Raw genomic sequence first — 10,764 nt, forward strand, 5'->3', positions numbered from 1 at the left:
CTGAGCATTCCCTGGGGTCTTGACCCTCTGTCATTGCCAGCAATTTGGGACAGTTGATGCATCCACAGTCTGCCTGGCCCGCAATGGCTGATAGCACAGGACAAGATTGCTTTCCCTGCACAGAAAATAGATACAAAGCAAACAGCTATATGGACGTGGTAGTCCCAGCAGCCTGCTCTATACTACAGATGCCTCTGCCCGCACTGCTGCGTCTGCACACTATGCCCAGCTCATCATTCACCGCCATCCCTCTCATGTCGGGCTCAGGACACCACACATGGACTGTACCTCGTAATGTCACGTGCATCCTGCAGGCACACTCGCCCGCCAAGCGCTCATTGGTGGAGCGGCCAAATATCCCGCCCCTTACCCGCTGCTGATTGGATAATGACGAGAGCTTCAGCAGCTCCACGCCTCTAAATAGCCAACTAGCGTCTATGGAACGGATAACGTGCGTCTCAGTAGCAGCGGTGCATACGGTGGCTTAGGTGCGTATGTGATGGGCGACTGCAGTCGGGTCATAGCGTTCACCCCTCGTGTAGCTATGGTCGGTGGCCGTTAGTGTGACTGTGGAAAGCGCGGGAAAGCATGTATGAGCACACCTCTGGCGGAAGTCGCTAGCATGAGGCCGCGTCAGTGTGCTCCTAAACAGCAGGGCCTCCTAAACGTGTCGTTCTTTGTAAACAGGGCGATAAGATGAGGAGGACCCGGCCGCAGCCGAAGGAAGATCCCGCCAAGCTGGCAAGACCGAGCACCGAGGATTCCCGCGGCCCAGCAGGTCTCCGCCATCCTGACAGGGTCTCACAGGGGTTGGCAGATAGCAATGTTAGATCGGTGGGGGACAAGCACCTGGGACCCCTACCAGATTGCTGCAAGGAATGGAGAGCGGCAAATGTGTTAAAAAAATTCAACAGTTGAAAAACATGTTCACGTTTTAATAAAATAAAAAAAATGGTATAAAAAATTAAACATTTTTGATAGTTTAAGCTTTTAACCCTTTACTGACATCTGCCGTCCATGTACCATGCACGTCTGTAGCAGGTGTATGGGCTCATGGCAGGTAGTGGCCAGCACCGGCCTCTAACAGCTGTGACTGGCACTGAGCTCCACCTGCCACGGTCACACAGGTTGTCCACTACAGTGTGTAGGGGGCAGATCAATTTAAACCCTGGAATGAAGGCTTTCTTCCAATACTTGGCGTTTCCAAATGTGCTTGTGAGCGGAGCTCTTGCTGTCCGCTCATCCCCATCACGTGACCCCCGGATGTCCGGTGATGTCACCTCAACTCCCGGAATTGGAAGCTGTCCCGGCATCACCAAGGTGGGATCCAGTCTCCCTGAGTGACTGGGTTGTGGGTGGAGTTTCACCGCACGGCACAGCCGGGAGTCGAGGTGACATCGGAGACAGCCGGGGGTCACATGATGGGGATGAGCGGACAGCAATTCACAGGCACATTTAGAAACGCAAGATATTTGAAGAAAGCCTTAATTTCAAGGTTCAAATCGATCTGCCCCCTACACATTGAAGTGGACAATCTGTTAGCTGGACTCGGGCAGCACAGAACGACTGTTCAAACCAAGTCCAGGCGCTCGGTCCATCACAACAAGGCCAAACATTTATATTCACCTTCCCACGTGTTTGTTTTCCATCAATCTCCACCCTACTCTAGCTCTATGAAGCCAGAGCCCTCAATAAAAATAGAGGGGGGTGGAGATTGAGGAAAAACAGGCAGGTGCGAAGACCCACTGTGAAGCACAGAGCGGCCGGACTCAATTTGACCAGTCATTCTGTGCTGACAGAGTTCCTTTAACAGGGGCACATCATTCTATGCTATCACAAGGCTGTCGATGGGTTGCTATGACAGCTGGAGGTCTGTTGAAGACCTCCATGCCTGTCATTATGAAGTTCCCTTGAAAACCTGCCTGTAGCAAGTCTTCAAAGGAGGATGTGATTATTTGCTATATGCAGAAATACTGGAGTATTACTGTATAAAACACAAGAGATCAGGTACAGATCCCCTAGTGGGTACAGTAAAAAGTTTAAAAATGAAAATAATGAAAAAAAATAAATGAAATTTGCCCCCTTTTTTACCCACTAAGAAAATTATCTAAAAAGTACACGTGATATTACCTCTTCCAGAAAAGTGCAATGTATCAAAATATAAAAATAATTACCCCGATTGCTAAACAAAAAAAATGAAACTCAAAATTCCGGGTTTTTTAGTTGCCGCAATACCGCAAAAATTCTGTAAGAAGCAAGGATAATATGATATCTATCTCAAAATCCTATCAATAAAAACACCTCGCCCCGCAAAAAAATGATCCCTCACACAGCCCCATCGACCAAAAAAATAAAAACGTTATGGGTCCCGGAAAGTGGTAAAGCAATCAATTTTTTTTGTGTGTTTTTCACCACTATAAAAAAAAATAGAGAAGTTTAGCATACTCTTAATCATACTGATGAGAAGAATCCTATTCCCAGATAATTTGTACCACAAAATATACACTGTAAGAACGATTCCCGAATAAAGTTATAGCTCTTGGAAGAAGGGGAGTAAAAAATAAAAACTCAAAACAACTGAAATTGGCTGCGGCAGGAAGGGGTTCAATTCTGCAGATATTCTGCACAAAGTTGCATCAGAAGAAAAGCAGCAATTATGCTACACTCCCTGACAGAAGTTATGTCACTTATCCATGTTATGTAAATGAAAGCTTATAACCGGACGTTAAATTCATCCATTGGTTTCATAAATTACTCTTTTGAAAGCTGAAACCCTCCTAAATTTGGTTTAGGTTAAGAAAATAAATTGGCATTAATGCTGAAATATTGAGCATTTAATGAACACAGAATGGTCAGATTTTAGCAAGACAAAAGTTTTGTCGCCCACAGAAAGTAATGTGATATTCAAACAAATAATTATCTTATAATACAAATATATGTGGCATAACATTGGTGAATGAAGTTGTGGTGCTATTAGAGTCATATTTAATATTTTGTGTGACTTCCATGAGCTTGAAGGACTGCATCCATGCGGTTCAACAATGATTCATACAATTTATTAATGAAGTCATCAGGAATAGCAGAGAATGCCGTCTTACATGCCTCCCAGAGTTCATCTAGATTCTTTGGTTTTGTCTTCCAAGCTTCCTCTTTCATCCTACCCCAAACATTAAAGATGCCAGCCACCTCTACAGTGGATCTGGTCTTCAGCCTCTTGATAATCAAGGCTTTGGTCGCAGGGTGGATATTTGGCATGTTGTCAGAGCTCAAGTTGCAGTTCAAGTGAAGGTCTGGGGTGCTGGGTTTCTTTTTATACACACCCACTAATTAACCAATCATTTACTGAGCACTAGTGAGGATGCAAACTAGGATTGGGTGCATTATATCACCAGGCGCCAAAACTTTTGTCTTGCCAAAATCTGACCATTCTGCGTTCATTAAATGATCAATATTTCAGCTTTGATGCCAATTTATTTTCTTTACCTAAACCAAATTTGGGAGGGTTTCATCAGCTTTCAAAAGAGTAATTTATAAAACCAATGGATGAATTTAACGTCAGGTTATAAGCTTTTATTTACATAACATGGATAAGCAACATAACTTCTGTCAGGGAGTGTACATGGGAACAGTTTCTTAATTTGGTATTGACATTATCGTGTCGACTTGCAGAATAAATGTAACCTCAATTGTACTGACAAGTGAACTGTGTTTTTAGATCAAAAAAATCCAGAATTGTTGTTATTTTTCTTTTCATACATCCTTTTAAAAAGTGATCAAAAAATCTTATGTACCACAAGGTGTTACCAATAAAAGCTATAGATTGTCACATGTAAAATATAAAAAGATTTTTAAGTGAATTTATTGGAAAGTAATAAAATAAAAGTAAAATTATCAATTTGATATCGTCTGTATTGTGCCACAGAATACAGTTAAAGGATGTATTCAAGACTTTGTAAAAAAAAATAATAATAATGTGCCTAAGCACTAACATTCAGGTAGTTGCTACCTACCTGCCTGTTGTGCCCGGCACTGTTCTTCCCCGGCAGACAGCGGTCACAGACCCTTCCTGCCGGGGAATCAGCTGCCTCTGCTGATGTCACATCGACAGAGCGGCGGCTTCTTTTCTGCTCTGTTGACAGGCAGCACTGCCTACAGTACAGACCAAAAGTTTGGACACACCTTCTCATTTAAAGATTTTTCTGTATTTTCATGACTATGAAAATTGTACATTCACACTGAAGGCATCAAAACTATGAATTAACACATGTAGAATTATATACTTAACAAAAAAGTGTGAAACAATTGAAAATATGTCTTATATTCTAGGTTCTTCAAAGTAGCCACCTTTTGCTTTGATGACTGCTTTGAACACGCTTGGCATTCTCTTGATGAGCTTCTAGGTAATAGATTTATCTACATCAAATGAGTGCCTCTGATAAAATTAAACTTATCCCGCAAAAAAGCAAACCTTCGTAAAGCTACGTAGACAAAAAAAAAATGATACCTTTTGGAATGCAATGATGAAAAAACAGAAGCTTGGTGATTAAGACCATAAAAACCTGGTAATTAATAGGTTAAAAATAGGTTCTACCTAGAGAAGGGGAATAGTAGGAAAGTGCAATTTGAGCCATTCTAACCATTTGTTTTTTCTCTTTTAGGCATGGCGGAGCCAGCAATGATTATGGTTGACACTTCTTCCGTTTTCATGTGCAAACAATGTAATGTCATCTTGGCAGAAGGACGTGACGCATCTGAATACTGTGAACAGTTGAACGTGATCGCATGCCTACGAGCTACTGCAGCTGTAAGGGTGGGCAAGGAAGTTAATTACCACTTAAGTGCAGAAATGCAAGATTGTGTTCATACCCGTCTGATATGTAAAATCTGCTCAACCAACGTAGGCCTGTTTCTCACCACTGCAGTGTCAGAATTCGCTCACTTAAGAGAAATGTTTTGTTTCTGGAGAACAGCAATTGTGTGCTATTCCATGGAGACCGGTCAATTGGTTGAAGGAAGCCAAATTAATGTGAATGTTTCTCAATGTGTAACAGAGCTTAAAAATCTGGAGGATAAGATATGTAATACATACAAGAGTATAATGGAGTTGAGTAAACTATTACGAGATTGACCGCAACCGTCTCCTGACAAATGTTGATGGAAAATAAGCTAAGGTGGTCAAATAAAAAATCTGTTCTTGAAAGCATTTAAGCATTTATATAGCTTATTATTCTTATACCTAAAGAACGTTCATTTCTTTCTTGGTTTTTGCTTTGCTAATAACAATGTTCACCAGTGTGTGTAATCATCAAAATAACTCTAATAGCAAAGTGAACTTGGCACCAAAGACGCTGAACTGTGCAAAGTTTAAAAGCATGAGGAACTTGATGGCCTTGTATGGTATTATAATTGCAACACTTCTGGTCATTTGGCCTAATTTTTGAAGATTGTAATGTAATAAGGCAAGACTGACATGATAATTAAAATAAAGGCAGCTGTCCAGTGCCACCCACTCTTCTATCAGGATGTGGGCGGAACTGATGTCACATCTACATATACCTGCTGGGACAAGTACATGATCTGCAGGTATTTTGCACGTGGTGGGTCCTAAAAAATAGGCCTTCCAATCATGTATGAGTCCTAGCAGGTGTTTGCAGATACATTACCAGCACCTATAATATGAGTTTATGTTTTGTTAAACAGTTCATTTACCTTCACTCCTCAGGCTGCATTCCCACAATGAGTATTTGATGAGTTTTTCATGTAGATTTTCTACAATATTTCTGCACCTATTTTATTACTTGAGGGTTTTTTTTCCATGTGTTTTTGACACTGTGGTATTTCATGTATTCAATTAAACTGCTTAGCTTTTGATACTGCTTGGTCTTTGGTTTTGACAAAACTCTGGTAGCCATGTGCTGATTAATGCGTGTTTAGTGTTTCCACTGCAGAAACTGACTAGAAACACGTTTTTTACCTGCAGATTTTATGCATCTAATGCAATTCTATATGGAAAATCGACACACAAACCTCAAATTACTAGCAAGAGAAATTGCCGTGTTGCGGATTTGAAGAGCGTACCACAGGTCAATTTAAGGTGCATAAAAAAAATCCCATCCAATTTGCTGGAGCTGTAAGACGCAGTGTTTTTTGTGCAAGAGAAATACGCAGCATCAAAAACTCCATGTGGGAACTTAACCTTGCTGTTTGTTGCGTGTTTAAGGGAATCTGTCACCCCCGGGACATTTTTATCTATTGATATGGGCATACAAGTAATAAAATGTTTAAATTAGTCTTACCTGTATGCCCATATCTGCAGTCTTGATGTGCAGAAATCGTATTTTATTTGTGTATGCTAATGATTTCTTCCAGGCTCCAGGCCGTCAGGTGCCTGGAAGAAATCTCCAACTCTTGTCTTGTCATAACAAAATAAAAGACCATTTCTGCACATCAAGACCGCAGATATGGGCATACAGGTAAGGCTAGTTTAACCATTCTACTACCTAGATGCCCATATTAATAGGTAAAAATGTCCCAGGGGGTGACAGATTTTCTTTAACTGATGTAAAATGTCTCATATGTAGATTTTGTGATAACCACTACAGTTGTATACTTTCCTGTTGTTCATTGCCATTTGCATTAGATAAATGTTAGTTGTTAATGTGTGTATGTATATGATAATAAAAATATTATATAAATATAATAATCATTATTCAATCCTTTGTGACTTTGGTAGTACTCACAGGACCAACACAGATGGCTGCAGGTGTGGTTAGAAAAGCTTAACAATGAAACGTCTTAAGCCCCCGTCTCACATAGCGAGATCGCTGCTGTGTCACGGTTTTGGTGACGCAACAGCGACCTCACCAGCGATGTCGCTATGTGTGACACTTTGCAACGATCAGGCCCCTGCTGTGAGGTCGCTGATCGCTGCAAAGTGTCCTGGACCATTTTTTGGTCGTTGCCCTCCCGCTGGTCAGCACACATCGCTGTGTGTGACCAGCGGGAGCAGCGATCAGGCTGGTAACCATGATAAACATCGGGTTACTAGGGGCACACGCGCACCTAGTAACCCTTTGTTTATCATGGTTACGAGCCTGCTAAAGTGAGCGGTAACCGCTCACCGTAGCAGAGTGGTAATCATGATAAACAGCGGGTTACTAGGTGCGCGTGTTCCCCTAGTAACCCGATGTTTACCATGGTTACCAGCCTGCTCCTGCTTCAGCAGGCTCGTAACCAGGAGCAGGACATCGTGGAAAGATTCTTTCCACGATGTCGCTGCTCCCCTGATCGTTGGTGAGCCTCCCTGTTTGACAGCTCACCAGCGACCACAAAGCGATGCAGCAACGATCCCTGACAGGTCGTATCGTTGTCGGGATCGTTGCAGCGTCGCTAAGTGTGACGGGGCCTTTATTTACACACTTAGGCTTGATTTATCAATACCTGTATTGTTCGGGCCAGTCTTGATAAGGAGACTTGCTGGAGTCAGATGCTTCTGTGTCATGGAGAGGTGCACACCTCTTCATGAATGTGCAGTCTGATAAGTGGCCGTCGCCACGCCAGAAATTTTATTTCAGTCAGGGTCTGGAGTGAGTTTTCTGACATAGGGAAGGCCACAGCTCCTCATAAATTAGATGAGCTGTAGTGTCCTGCCCCAGCTCCATTTTTTGGAAACAGGAGAAATTGGCGTGAAAATGCTAAAAGTCGCAAAGTTTTGCTGCAACTCCAATTTGCACCTCAATTTTGCAACATTTCAAATCTTTAACACCAGAATTCTGGAGTGAAAGTCTTGATGAATCAGAACTTTATCCCAAAGCCTGTTTTCATCTTCCTGATGAGACCAATTTTTTCAATTCTGACCTGTGTCACTTTATGTGGTAATAACACTGGAACACTTCAACGGATCCCAATGATTCTGAGATTGGTTTCATGACATATTGTACTTCATGATGGTGGTAAAATTTGTTCGATATGACTTGTGTTTTATTGTGAAACTATCGGAAATTTGGCAAAAACTTCATAAATTTCAAACTTTTAATTTTTATGCCCTTAAACCAGAGTTATATCACACAAAATACAGTGGGGGAAATAAGTATTTGATACACTGCCGATTCTGCAAGTTTTCCCACCTATAAAGAATGGAGAGGTCTGTCATTTTTCTCATAGGTACACTTCAAGCGTGAGAGACAGAAACTAAAAAAAAAACAAGTTGCTTGATTTTTATATAATTAAATTGCATTTTATTGCATGAAATAAGTATTTAATCATCTACCAACCAGCAAGAATTCTGGCTCTCACAGACCTGTTAGTTTTTGTTTAAGAAGTCCTCCTACTCTGCACTCATTACCTGTATTAATTGCACCTGTTTGAACTCATTACCTATATAAAAGACACCTGTCCACACACTCAACCTCTCCACCAAGACCAAAGAGCTGTCTAAGGACACCAGGGACAAAATTGTAGACCTGCACAAGGCTGGGATAGGCTACAGGACAAAATGCAAGCAGCTTGTTGAGAACGCAACAACTGTTGGCACAATTATTAGAAAATAGAAGAAACACAAGATGAGTGTCAATCTTCCTCAGCCTGGGGCTACATGCAAGATCTCACCTCGTGGGGTAAGGATGATTCTGAGAAAGGTCAAGAATCAGCCCAGAACTAAATGGGAGGACCTGGTCAATGGCCTAAAGAGAGCTGGGAACACAGTCTCAAACATTACCGTTAGTAACACACTATGCCATCATGGATCCTGCAGGGCATGCAAGGGCCCCCTGCTCACACCAGCACATGTCCAGGCCTGTTTGAAGTTAGCCAATGACCATTCTGGATGATCTAGAGGAGACATGGGAGAAGGTCAGATGAGACCAAAATAGAACTTTTTGGTATCAACTCAACTCGCCGTCTTTGGAGGTAGAAGAATGAATACAACCCCAAGAACACCGTTCCAACCGTGAAGCATTGTGAGGGAAACACCATACTTTGGGGGTGCTTTTCTGCAAAGGGGACAGGACGACTGCACCGTATTGAAGGGAGGATGGATGGGGTCACGTATCGCAAGATTTTAGCCAACAACCTCCTTCCCTCAGTAAGAGCATTGAAGATGGGTCGTGGCTGGGTCTTCCAGCATGAAAATGACTCGAAACACACAGCCAGGGCAACTAAGGAATGGCTCAATAAGAAGCATTCAAGGTCCTGGAGTGGTCTAGCCAGTCTCCAGACTTGAACCCAATAGAAAATCTTTGGAGGGAGCTGAAACTCAATGTTGCCCAGCGACAGCTCCGAAACCTGAAAGATCTGGTGGAGTGGGCCAAGATCCCTGCTGCAGTGTGTGCAAACCTGGTCAAGAACTACAAGAAATGTCTGACCTCTGTAACTGCAAACAAAGGTTTCTGTACTAAATATTAAATTCAGTTTTTTTATTGTATTAAATACTTATTTCATGAAATAAAATGCTAATTAATTATGTAAAAATCATACAATGTGATTTTCTGGATTTTTTTTACAATTTTGACTCTCACAGTTGAAGTGTACCTACGATAAAAATTACAGACCTCCCCATTCTTTGTAGGTGGGAGAATTTGCAAAATCGACAGTGTTTCAAATACGTATTTTATCCACTGTAGTTAATAAATAACATTTCCCAAATGTCTACTTTACATCAGCATCATTTTTGAAACAATTGGCTTATTTGACAGAAAATACCCAAAAGTGACACTTTTCTAAAAACTGCAACCCTCAAATTAATCAAAACCACATTAAAAAAAAATAACATTTCACTTTTTTTTTCACAAAAATGTTACTTTAACCCCATTTTTTTATACTTACAAGGGTAACAGGAGAAAATGAACCTCAATATTTGTTGTGCAATTTCTCTCAAGTAGGCAGATACAACAAAAGGCGATAAGACCTGTCCTCATTTGCCAAATATATGGAAAATATGCACAATATCAATAGGTCACATTAATAATATGTATCCAAATATGGAAAGGATACAAAATGCAAGATTAAGTACAAGCTGTGACTAAACAAAAACACACACCACAGGTCACATAATCTGTGGGTCACATAAATAATATAAACCCAAATGTGCAAATAGCGCAAAGAGAAGCAATATAACAAAATACAAGGTCATAGTCTAGCTGAAAAACACAATCATATATAACATGCATATTAGAAGTCTGAAATACAAGTGCATCTCACTAAATTAGAATATCATCAAAAAGTTAATTTATTTCAGTTATTCAATACAAAAAGTGAAACTCATATAGAGTCATTACAAACAGAGTGATCTATTTCAAGTGTTTATTTCTGTTAATGTTGATGATTATGGCTTACAGCCAATGAAAACATAAGTCATTATCTCAGTAAATTAGAATACTTTATAACAACAGCTTGAAAAATGTTTTTAAAATCAGAAATGTTCACCTACTGAAATGTATGTTCAGTAAATGCACGCAATACTTGGTCGGGGCTCCTTTTGCATCAATTACTGCATCAATGTGGCGTGGCATGGAGGCAATCAGCCTGTGGCACTGCTGAGGTGCTTTGGAAGCCCAGGTTGCTTTGGTAGCAGCCTTCAGCTCGTCTGCATTGTTGGGCCTGGTGTCTCTCATCTTCCTCTTGACATTACCCCATAGATTCTCTATGGAGCTAAGGTCAGGCGAGTTTGCTGGCCAATCAAGCACAGTGATACTGTTGTTTTTAAACCAAGTATTGGTACTTTTGGCAGTGTGGACAGGTGCCAAGTCCTGCTGGAGAATGAAATTT

General features: G+C 41.1%; 1 long non-coding RNA gene across 1 annotated transcript; it reads left to right on the plus strand.

The window, feature by feature from the left end:
• The first annotated feature begins 333 nt into the window (after positions 1–333).
• Positions 334–6,489, plus strand: LOC141188401 (uncharacterized). Its single transcript, XR_012262548.1, has 3 exons — positions 334–488; positions 688–778; positions 4,659–6,489. It is a non-coding gene; the product is annotated as an uncharacterized lncRNA (long non-coding RNA).
• The last annotated feature ends 4,275 nt before the right edge of the window (positions 6,490–10,764 follow it).

The sequence above is a fragment of the Phyllobates terribilis genome, unplaced genomic scaffold (genome assembly GCF_046119375.1).
Source record: "Phyllobates terribilis strain yellow unplaced genomic scaffold, ASM4611937v1 Scaffold_1__5_contigs__length_1240528914, whole genome shotgun sequence".
NCBI lineage: Eukaryota > Metazoa > Chordata > Amphibia > Anura > Dendrobatidae > Phyllobates > Phyllobates terribilis.